This window comes from Lissotriton vulgaris, chromosome 9 (assembly GCF_964263255.1).
Source record: "Lissotriton vulgaris chromosome 9, aLisVul1.2, whole genome shotgun sequence".
NCBI lineage: Eukaryota > Metazoa > Chordata > Amphibia > Caudata > Salamandridae > Lissotriton > Lissotriton vulgaris.
In genome coordinates, this window is record NC_141697.1 from 724,761,777 (window position 1) to 724,773,868 (window position 12,092).

A 12,092-nucleotide genomic window follows, 5' to 3' on the forward strand; every position below is an offset into this window, starting at 1 on the left:
CGTCTATACCCCAAGAGTAGAAGTCACAGCGGAAGCGGCAATGTCAGCACTTCAGGTTGCACAAATCACAACTCTTCCACCGGAGGCGGTGGATGAGCTGGAGGCAGATCTGTCAGTGGACGAGATACAGACGGCAGTCAATGCGCTGCACACAGGCAAAGCGCTGGGCCCCAACGGGATTCCGATTGAGTGGCTCCAGACTATGGCAGACGCCCTAAGCTCACCTCTGTTGGCCAGGTTTAAGGAGTGTCGGGAAGGAGGGACTCTGCCCCTGGATAAGCGGATGGCGACCATAGTGGCCATCCCAAAACCGGGTAAATCACCCACAGACTGTGCGTCATACCGCCCGATTTCACTTCTTAACGCCGAAGCGAAAAATCTGGCGAAATTGTTAGCCAACAGACTGACTCCGCATCTAGCACACCTAATTCACCCGGACCAGTCAGGCTTCATGCCACATAGAAGCAGGGCATTGAACCTCCGACGTGTGCATGGAGCAATAGCGCGAGCCCCGCTGCTGACGGAACCGGCTGCAATACTATCATTGGATGCCAGAATGGCGTTCGATATGGTGGAGTGGCAGTATCTGTTCGCGGTGCTGACCCGCATGGGCTTTGGCCCCAAATTCATTTCCTGGATCACACTGTTGTACACGAATCCTGTTGCACATGTAGCAGCCAATGGCCACATTTCCCGAGAAATCCCTCTGGCCAGGGGGACACGACAAGGGTGCCCACTCTCCCCCCTACTATTCGCGCTGGTTCTGGAACTGCTGGCTACTGTTATCAGGAGTACCCCATTATTGAAAGGTCTGCGATGGGGAGACGACTGGGAAGATAGAGTTTCCCTGTATGCTGACGACATGCTAATTTATCTGTCCGACCCAGAGGCAGGCATTCCGAAGTTGCTGGCAATATGTGACGCACATGGTCTAAATTCCGGGTACGCAATCAACAGGACAAAATTAGTCCTTTATGTACTGAAAGTTCCCTCTCCGAATCTCCCTGACAACTGCCCATTTACGATAGCCGACACCTCATTTAAGTACCTGGGTATACACGTCACTCGTGACGCGGCTGTGTTTTATGATCAAAACTTACTACCGCCGCTCACTCGCCTGCGGGCAGACGTGAGACACTGGAAAGCTCTACCTCTTACGTTGTTGGGGCGAGCGGCGTTATTTAAAATGATGGCGTTACCACGTCTCCTATATGTATTGGAGAATACCCCTATCATGGTACCGCCTTCCTACTTCCGGAGAGTGACAGCAATGGTGACAGAATTGTTATGGGCAGAACGCCCACCCAGAATAGCGCATATCAAACTCAACCGAGGGTGGTACGACGGGGGATAGCTCTGCCGAATATGCAGCTGTAGTATTGGGCGTCGCAGCTTAAAGTAATTAACCAGTGGATACACGCCCCACATAATGACCCAGCATATTTAGCGGATAGAGCACAATTAGGTACACACAGCTTACTGGCCCCACTATACAATCAAGGACTCACGGCGAAACTGGTCGGCCCAACTAAGCACACCGTACTACTCTGGCACAGGGCGCAGACGAGACTTAAATGGAGAGGGGTCATAACTGGGCTTACACCGCTGTGGGACACCAAACAACTAGGCTGCCTTAGATCCAGCAAGGGATTCACTCAATGGGATAACATTGGAATCACGACAGTAGGAGATTTATGGACCAGTAATGGAGTGGTCCCTTTCTCACACTTACAGCAGCAATACGCATTAGGCCCCAATGAAACCTACAGATACATACAAATACGACACGCATTGATGGCAGCTATTGAGCCAGGGGCGAACGTTGCGGACTCTTCGCCGCTGGAGGACCGCCTGCTCACGGACTTTATGCAAACAGGCGCCACCTCGCTCACTTACCGTAAATTACTGAATAATCTACCGGACCCTTTGATTAAGCTAAAAGAAAAATGGGAAACTGAGCTGGGAGCCATGGATGAGACAGACTGGAACGCCGCATTGGCATCTCCGCGAGAAGCGGGCATCTCAGCTCGGTTCAGGCTGGTACAATTCAAGATACTACACAGGGTATACTACACCAGAACCTCCTTACATAAAATGCATAGGGCAGAAAATCCATATTGTCTCAGAGGGTGTGGAGAGGAGGGGACACTGTTTCACACACTTTGGGAATGCCCGGCTATCTCGGGTTACTGGCGACAAATCATGCGCACCATCTCCCAAGCTCTTGAGACCTCACTAACGCCAGACCCGCGTGTATGTCTATTGAATGTGTGGGAAGGGACTGATCTGACACATCGGAGGCAGCAATGGGTTACGATTGGGACTATGGTGGCCAAGCGAGACTTTGCGCAGAGGTGGGGAGTGGCAGAAACGCCGACATTAGCGCTGTGGTGCAGGACAATGGACAGACTCATGTTGCTTGAGCGTGCAGTATATAAAATGAGAGCTAACCCTCGCAAATGGAACATGGTCTGGCAGTCATGGAACAGGTACAGAGGGGACCTATGCGAGCCTCTTTCTGAAGAGGAGGTAGACAGCTCGGGGGATGAGGAAGAGGTGGATGAGTGAGACACCGGGAGGTAGGGTGGAGGTAGGAGAAGGATTGGGAATCGAACATCAGGGGTGCTATATGGCCTGGGGTTAGGAAGGGATGGGATGACTGCTCGGGAGCTTTGAACCGGCTAGTGTCATTGACGATACACTGTATGGTTGTAAGTGACTATTTGATATTAATGAGTCTAAAGTTTTGTTGAAATATATATAAAGAGTAAGACGATACGTATTAAGCAAATACTCTTCGAATGCCTTATGTACTGAGGTAACACTCGCTGCCGGACCGGAAGGTTGTCGGCTAAACAGCTGTGTACTAGTGAAGATGTGATGATGAGTGATGGCCGACGGACCTTTGGTGTACTGAATAATGCAATGACTACTGGCAAATTTAAATAAAGTCTTACACCAAAAAAAAAACAAAAAAAAAAAAAACACTATCCGTTCATTTCACTCATCGTCATTTCAACAACTACCATTCATTTTTCCTTCTACCGAGTATTCGTTATTCACTTACTGGTCAAAAGTCGATAAGGCGCAGTTTTTCGCTAAAATAAACTAACAACGAAGCCAACTTTGACCTGCATATAAGATATACAAATAATTAACACAAGTGGAGATGGACAACATGATTAGCCCATTCCCCTGGTTGCTCTTTCAATAGGAGCATACCTGTTTATGTTATGTTATGTTAATAACAACTTCTAAAGCGCACAGACACCCAATGGCTTCATGGCGCTGAAAGTAAAGAATGTTGCAGGTGGATAACTATACAAATGCTTGCTCAAACAGCCAGGTCTTTAAGGCTCACCTAAACGCCATAAGATTGTCACAGCTCCTGATTGTCAAAGGAAGGGAGTTCCAGGCTTTAGGGGCAAGGTAGGCGAAGCGGCAATCTCCTTGTCGCTTCCGTTTAAAAGAGGGGTTGGTGAGCAAGTGAAGATGGGCTGAGCGGAGACTTCGGGCTGGCACATATTTCATGATCATGCTGTTGATGAACCTGGGACTTTTGCCATGAGGGGCTTTAAAGACCAGACAGCCGGACTTGAAGGCAAGCAGTTGGGCTATAGGTAGCCAGTGGAGATTAGACAACAGCGGTCTTGCCGAGAGCCATTTAGGTTGTTTATGAATAAGTCTGGCCACTTGATTTTGAACGATTTGTAGGCGCCTAATTAAGAATGTTGGTAAGCCTAGGTAGATGGAATTCGAGAAGTCCAGCCGTGAGAGAACCAGAGCTAGCGCCACCTGTATGAGAGCCGAGTGGGTCAACAAGTGGGCAATTTTTTTGATTTTACACAGTTGATGAAGGCTAGAGGAGATCACAGCTCCCACCTGTCCTCTAAGTGAGAGATCTGCATTAATGATGATCCCAAGACTTTTCACCGAGGGAGAGGGCGAGGGAGGTGGTCCTTGTTCTATCAGCCAGAAGTGCTCCGAAAGGGAGAAGAGATATAGGCCAATAATTAGAGAGATTGAGAGGGTCTGCCCCTGGTCTTTTGATAAGGGAAACCACTGTTGCATTTTTGAAGGCGCCAGGGACCTTGCCCTGCGCAAGTGACTCGATAAGAAGGGGGAGTACACTATGAGGCATGACCGAGAAGATGTCTTTTAAGACGTGAGGTGGACAGCAGTCGTTGGGTGAGCCCGATTTGACCCGGGTCATAAGTTCAGCTAATATAGGGGGGTCGATGGGAGGAATGGAATCTAGTGTGGACAGGTTGCTAGACATGTTTAATAAGTTTATATATGCCTGTATTTCATACGTGCATAAGTGAGATGAAAGGATGGTGTAAGATTAAGTCCCTAGGAAGGATATACACCAGCTCAATATGGTCACCCTGATGCCAAGTCTTCTAACCACTCAATTATGATGTGATCTACAGAGGTGAAAGCTGTGTACATATCCAACAAAATCAATACAGCACTATTGCCTTAGTCAACCATTAGGTGCAACTTATTCAGAGTAAATGCCAGAGTTTACCCCATTCTTCTACCGCACATAAATCCTAATTGTTATTCATCTAAATCTCCCCCTTCTTCTAACTTCTTAGTCAAGTGTTTGCATATAGTTTTTTCAATGTCTCTCTTTAAATTTAAAATCTATTTACCCATTTGAATTTGTAATGGTTATCAGTCTATTTCTGGGTACATGGACGAACACATCACTGTTGTTGTGGTCCAGTGTTAGGTGAGAGATCGACCTTTCAAGAAAGTACTGGAATGGGTACCAACAATAATAATGGCACACTTCTGCTATTACTGCATATCATAGTTAACAGGTGTTCTATTACCCAATTAAGTGATACTAAAGTTAGAAAATCCTTTGAAATATGGAGAACTGAGTCTGCTTTGCCTGGATTAAATACTTGTGATTTGTGATGCTGTATATTTAGCTGCAAATGTTCAACTCACTGAGCTTTCCAACCCAGTTTTCTATGAAAGCTAGCTGAGTCTACTTTACCTGAGATTATAATTCCCTGAAGCTGGACATGAAAGGAGCACTAATACTCCAGAGTGTCCTGGCGCGAAGTTATAGCAGTGAACTGATGGAATGGAGCCAATTAACAAAGCTGCTTGAAGAGGAAGGTTTTCAGTTGCTTTTTAAACAGTGTAAGGCTTTGAGTCTGCCGTAATGACAAAGGCAGAGAATTCCAGAAGGTAGCTGCTTTGACAGACAAAGACTGGCCCCCCATCCGCATTCTGCGGAAACGTGGGATCGCCATCCATCTAAAGAAGGCAGAACGCAGCGATCTATTAGGGATGTAGAAGGAAAAACGCTTTCAAATGTACAATTGTCCCAGCTCATGCAGAGCTCTGTGAGCCAGAATGAGAGCCTTAAATTGTACTCTCTGGGCCACAGGAAGCCAATGTTGGTCACGTAATTGCCGTTTGACGCTAGTCCTTCCCGAGATGTTAAACAGGGGCCTCGCCGTGGCATTCTGTATGATCTGAAGCTTATGTATTAGGTACCCAGGGATACCGACATACAGAGCATTGGCATAGTCTAAGCGGGAAAGGATAAGAGCCCGCAGGACCATCTCCTTGGCCGACCTTGGCAGCAAAGGAAAAAATCTTCTCTGAGCTTTAAGGGTGCCAAAGCAGACTCTAGTGATTTGCACCCCAAATCGCAAATCCTCCTTAAACCAGACCCCCAGATTTTTTGCAGAGGCGCCCACCGAGTTAGGACAAGGATAATCAGAGGGCCATAACGACTCCCTGTAGGCGGGCGGAAACTGGACAAATAAGAGAATCTCGGACTTGTCCTCGTTGCACTTGAGTTGTGCCTGCGCCAACCATCTAAATACAGCTGAGAGACAGTTCTGAGCAAGGTCCGTAGAGTCAGTATCCTCCCACGTGAATAAATGTGATTATTTTTGCACCCAATTTCTCCACCAGCGTTATCAGAGGGGCCAAGTAGATATTGAAAAGCAACGGGCTCAGAGTAGAGCCCTGTGGGACTCCCGTGAGCATTTTTTTGGCCATAGAGGAGAAGGGGGTCATCCATACCAGTTGGGAACGATCTTCCAGAAATGATTTAACCCAATCCCAGGCGGCGCCAACAACACCTATGTTAGAAAGGCGAGCAAGAAGAAGATGGTGGGGAACTGTATCGAAGGCGGCAGAGAGGTCCAGTACAATCAGGGCCGCTCTGCCGCCCGAATCCAGGCACTCCCTAATCGCCTTAGCCACCTCCACTAGCGCAGTCTCAGTACTATAGGTTGCCCGAAAGCCAGACTGCGCCGGATGGAGAAGGCCAGACGTCTTCACATAGGCATCCAGCTGACGAAAGATCACCTTCTCACAGACCTTTGCCAGAGCCGGCAGAAGAGAAATGGGGCGGTAGCTGACAAGTTTAGCCGGGTCAAGAGAAGGTTTCTTCAGAAGAGGTAGAAGTTTAGCCTGCATCCAACTTCCCGGTACTACGGCAGTCTGTATAGATAGAATAATGATCTTATTGACCTCCGGATAGACCACATCAGCAACACCTGCCAGCACTCTGGCCGGACACGGATCAGATGGAGACCCTGACTTGAGGGATTTAAGAATAGCTAGAATATCCGGACCGGCTATAGGCTCAAAGTTACGAAGCGGAGGGGTCAATGGCAAAAGATCAGGAAAGGACAGCAGAGGATAATCCCCTGAGACGACTTCCCCCGACCCCAGACTATCTTGAATAGCCTGTACCTTTTCGACAAAAAAAGGAGACAACTCCTCGCACCATTGAGCGGAGACAGGAAGGGCCATTTATTGTGCGGCTGGTGCCAAGAAGCTTCTCACAATAGCAAAAATCTCCTTGCTGTTGTTATTGGCTTTTGCTATCCGTGCAGCATAAAAGCCCCTTTTTGCTTACCTGATAGCTAGTTAATGGAACTCTGTCTTATCAACGCAGGGTGTAAAAAACCTGGGGCATATACAAGCCCATTTGCCACCTTAGTGTCAGTTTTTTTGATGCTCTGGTGGCGTAGCACCACTTTCCATGTTTACAAGGTGGCGCTAAGACACTTAACGTGGCCTAACGCCACCTTGAAAATATGTCCCTTTCTGCTGCAGTCCTCTGCGGCAATGGGTGTTGCTGTAGACGTTTCACTGCAACACCCATTGCTTTTTGATGCTTCCCCAGATTTACAAGGCTGAGGAAGCGCCAAAAGCTATGGCCAGGGAATACCTGGTCTTATAATGACGATACAAGGAGAAATTATTTGTTTTTTGCTCTTTCTGTTTGTGTTGCATTCTGCAGCACACATAGAAAGAGCAAATCACCATTATTGATTATTTATGTGCAGGAAGGCCCATCCTGCACATAAACAATCGCCGCGCAGTGAAGGCACCCTTGCAACATATCAGCAGGGTGCCTGCGCTGGTGCAAGGCAGCTTTTTTTGCACCAGTGCGGAGGGAAGAACAGGGGTGCACCGTATTCTTCTGAAAAACGGTGCATCCCTGCGTATAAAAGATTTTGGCGTGCAGCTTTGCCAAATTTGTAAATATGCCCTCCTGTGCCTTCTCTGGCAGTCGGACCTCTTGGCCAGAGCTCTTGGGCTGAGGTAGGTCATTAAAAATAAGATTTTTTATCCATTAGCATGAACAGTCAGTGTATCTGAACGCAGATTAGAAAGAGTACTTAGCAAGTGGACTAGAGTGCTAGAGGAAAATGAGAAGTAAGAAGCCAAGCCTCCAGTAGATTATAAATGCCATGGAATGGTGGTTGGTTAGGACGTGCAGAGTGAGTGGAAGGGTTTCCAGATTTTGAGAGAGAAGAGTGAAGGCAGCATCCTGACTAGATCACCTGGCAACAGTACATCCACCAAAATATGCCCCATTCTGTACTGTTATAGGAACCCGACTATCAAAAGATAAACCTATACCTAAACACAATAGTACATGCTGGCATCATCCTCTGGGCAGTGATAAGTGGCCGCCTCTGAGCAGTGATAAGTGGCCGCCTTTCCACAGTGTGATTTGCACCATTTCCCCCCTCCCTGAGTTTCAGAAAGTCCAAGGGCTCTGAACTGTCTGCTTCCATGATTTGCACAAAAAAATATTTTCTGTTCCCAAAGAGAAAAGATAGAGAAATTCCTATGCAGCTTCTGAAACATGCAGCACCTTTTTTATGTTATGGTTCTACTTGTTGGTCACTCAATATACTTATCAGCGCCTCCACACGAGTCCTCTCTGAAATATCATTACAAAACTGGTGAAAGGATTTTTAAGGTGGCTACCCAGACAGGCTGAAGAGACAGTGCTCTCTCTTAAGAGTTCACTGGAGCAGGTTTGCTGCCATTCCATGGATCATGTATGTCTGGATGGGACTGGCCATATAGGCATTTTGGCATTTCATCAATAGACTGCAAGCTGGGGGCTGCTTGATGGTTGAATGGGCTCTCATGGCCAAGTCTTGAAAGCCTATAGAAAATATATTTAAAAATTGTGTTTTAATGTGCACTATGGAATTGTTAAATACATCCCCACAAAATCACTTGAGTGGGTCAGGCTTGTTCTCTACACTAGCTCAGGTGGATCACATCGCTGTAAGAGATCAACATAATGAACCAAGCACTACAAAAGATTGTTCACTGGCTATCCAGCAATCATCTTAAACTCAACTCGCAGAAAACAGAATTCCTTCTGATCTCCCCTCCTAAATCCTCCATGTTGATCAAGGAATGGGCCAAACTGATCACAGCACTAAACGGTACTCTGATTCTAGTGGATTCTTCCAAGTCCCTTAGAATCAAGCTGGATAAGGATTTAAACATGCAAGCACACATCAAGACTATGGCAAAAAATGCAAGATTCCATCTGAGCTATCTCAGAAAATTGAAACCGTTTATCAACAGGGCGTTCCTTATAACGGCAGTCCAAGCTTTGGTTATCTCAAGGATTGAGTATGGATGCACAACTCTAACAGGGCTTCCAAAGATTTCAACTGCTCCACTAAAAGCCTGCCTCTTAGCTGCAGCTAGACTCTTAACGGGTTCTAGAAAATTTGGCCACATCAATCCAAATATGAAAGTGCTCAAATGGCTACCGAACGAGGCAAGAATTCAGCTAAAGATGGAGAGTATTACACACAAAGCTTTACACTCCAAAACACCACTTTAACTTGCCCAGACGAATACGATCTCAGGAGCCTATACATCTGCGAGGGGTCCGCAGATTTCCTACTGAAACCAGCATTCTTCAGTAAGAAGAGAACTTATGATAGAGCATTATCGGGAGCTGCACCAAGAATTTGGAATGTGCTTTCTCCGAATATCAGAGGTAAATTACCTCTGTCTCACGATACAAAAAAGAGGTTAAGTCCTTTTTTATGATCAAATTTCTCCCTTAATTAACTACAGTTCACTCTAGGCTCCATTGAGACCTTCAGTCATTCCTTAATCAGCTACATTCAGCTGGGCTAATGGGTGAAGTTAAACAGGATGCTCATATTGCTAACATCAGTGCAATGACTCCGGTGATAGTGCAAGTCAGTGGGCTTCCATCGATTCTTATAGTTAGGCCACCATCAGCCCTGTTTGCATACCTCAAGTACATACGCAAGATTCAAGGAAGATGGCTAATGAAGGTACCTCTATCAAGCCAAATGGATATGGGACTGGACTTGTAACTGTGTATCGAGTTGCTGACTCCACTTTTTCTTTAGAAGTTTTATTACAGTTGAAATGCTATTAAGTCATAACATGTACTACTATAACCTGTGTTGTCGCCTAGTATGATTTAATACGTATTTTATTTGTAAATACTGAAGGAAACTGCGGTTGAATTGTAAGCGCTCTGACAACACTAAATAAACAAAAAAATAAATAGACTACCTCATCGTTAATTTAAACACGCATTGACAAAGTCAATAGGTCTCGCCTAAACAAAAGCCCATCAAGAGCTAGGCAATGTGTTTTTGCCATGTTCTACACCTGTGTGGCTGCTAGTCAGCATTGCAAAAAAGTTAGTGATGTGTCCTAGAGTGGAGTGGGGGGAGTATAGTGTTGTAGACTGAATTTGTTGGAGCAGAGTGTTGTAGCGTGGAGTAGGGTGTTTTATAGTTGAGTAGAGGGGAGTAGATTTCAGTGGCAGAGAATGTTGTAGAGTACAGAGTCTTAGAGTGAAGTTCGGTTCAGTGCAGTGTCATAGAGTGGCATGGAGTGGAGTAGCATAGAGTGGAGTGGGGTGGAATAGGGTGGAGTGGGTTGGAGTAGATTGAGGTAGTGGGGTGGATTGGGTTTGAGTAGATTGGGGTAGAGTGGGTTTGATTGAGTGGAGTAGGGTGGATTGTAGTGGCTGGACTGGATGGGGTGAATTGTATTGGAGTGGGGTGGGGTGGATTGAAATAGGGTGAGTTGATTGGATTGGGTTGGATTGGAGTGGTGTGAAGTGGAGTGGAGGGGGTCGGATTGGACTGGACTGAAGGTGTGGATTGAAGTGGGGTGGATTGGACTGAAGTGGTGTGGAGTGGATTGGATATGAGTGTGGAGGGCTGGATGGGTTATATTGAGTGGGGTGGACTAAACAGGGGTGTATTAGATTAGGGTAGAGTGGGATGGAATGGAGTAGAGTAGGGTGGATTGGAACAGACTGCAGTTGGGTGGATTGGAGTGGGCTGGACTGTATGGGATGGATTAGAGTGCAGTTGGGTGGATTGAAATTAAGTTGGTGGATTGGAGTAGGGTGGTTGGAGTGGGTGGATTGCACTGGATGGGAGTGGGGTTGATAAAGTGGATTAGATTCTAGTGGGGTGGATTGTTTTGGATTGAAGTGGTGTAGATTGTTTTGGGTTGGAGTGTGGCAGATAGTTTTGGATTGAGTGTGGCAGATAGTTTTGGATTGAGTGGGGCAGATTGTGCGGGATTGGAGTGGGCAGATTGGTGTGGGATTTATTGTTTTGGATTGAGTGGGGTGGACTGGATTGGAGTGGGGTGGATTGGTGAGGAAGTGGGGCCGATTGGGTTGGGGCGAGATGGATTGGAGTGGGGTAGATTAGATTTGGTTGGATTGGAGTGGATTGAATTGGTCTCAGTGGATTGGATTGGAGTGGGGTGGATTGCGGTGGATTGGAGTGGGGTGAATTGGGATTGAATGGGAGGATTGGGGCGAATTGGAGTGAAACAGATTGAAATAGGGCAGATTAAAGTGGGGCAGGTTGAAGTGGGGCAGATTGGAGTGGGGCAGATTATTTTGGATTGAAGTGGGAAGATTTCATTGGGATCCATTGGAGTGTGGCAGATTGTTTTTGATTGTAATGGAGCAGATACAAGTGGGCGGATTAATTTTTGAATTGAAGTGTGGCTGATTGGAGTGGGGCAGATTCTTTTGTGATTGGAGTGGAACAGATAGGAATGGGGCAGATTGGAGGGGACAGATTATTTTGTTTTGCATTGGGGCAGATTAGAGTTGGGCAGATTGTTTTGTATTGGAGTGGGGCAGATTGTTTTGGATTGGAGTGGGGCAGATTGTTTTGGAATTGTGTGGGGCAGATTGGCGTGGGGCATATTGTTTTGAATTGAGTGAGGCAGATTATTTTGGATTGGAGTGGGGCAGACCATTTTGGAATTAATTGGGGCAGATTACAGTGTGCAGATTGTTTTGGATTGGAGTGGGGCATACTGGTATGGGGCAGACATTTTTGGATTGTAGGGGGCAGATTGGAGTACAGAAGATTGTTTTAGATTGGAGTGGGGCAGATTGTTTTGGATTGGAGTGGTGCAGATTGTTTTGGATTGAAGGGGGTGAATTGCAGTGTGATGGGTTTGGAGGATTAGAGTGTGGTGGATTGGAGTGGATTAGTCTGGGGTGGATTGATTTGAGTGGAGTGCATTGGTATGGGGTGAGGTAAGGTGGATTGGCATGGGGTGAGGCGGGGTGGATTGGCGTGGACTGGAGTGGGGTGGATTGGAGGGGGGCGGATTGGGTTGTACTGCACGATTATGTGCTAAAGCATAATTTCAGAAAGAACACATAAGAAAGAAATGCTGTATCTTTGCAATAAGGTAATCCCCATGAGCAAAACCAAAATAAACATGAATGCAAAGTAAGAAAAAACACTTGG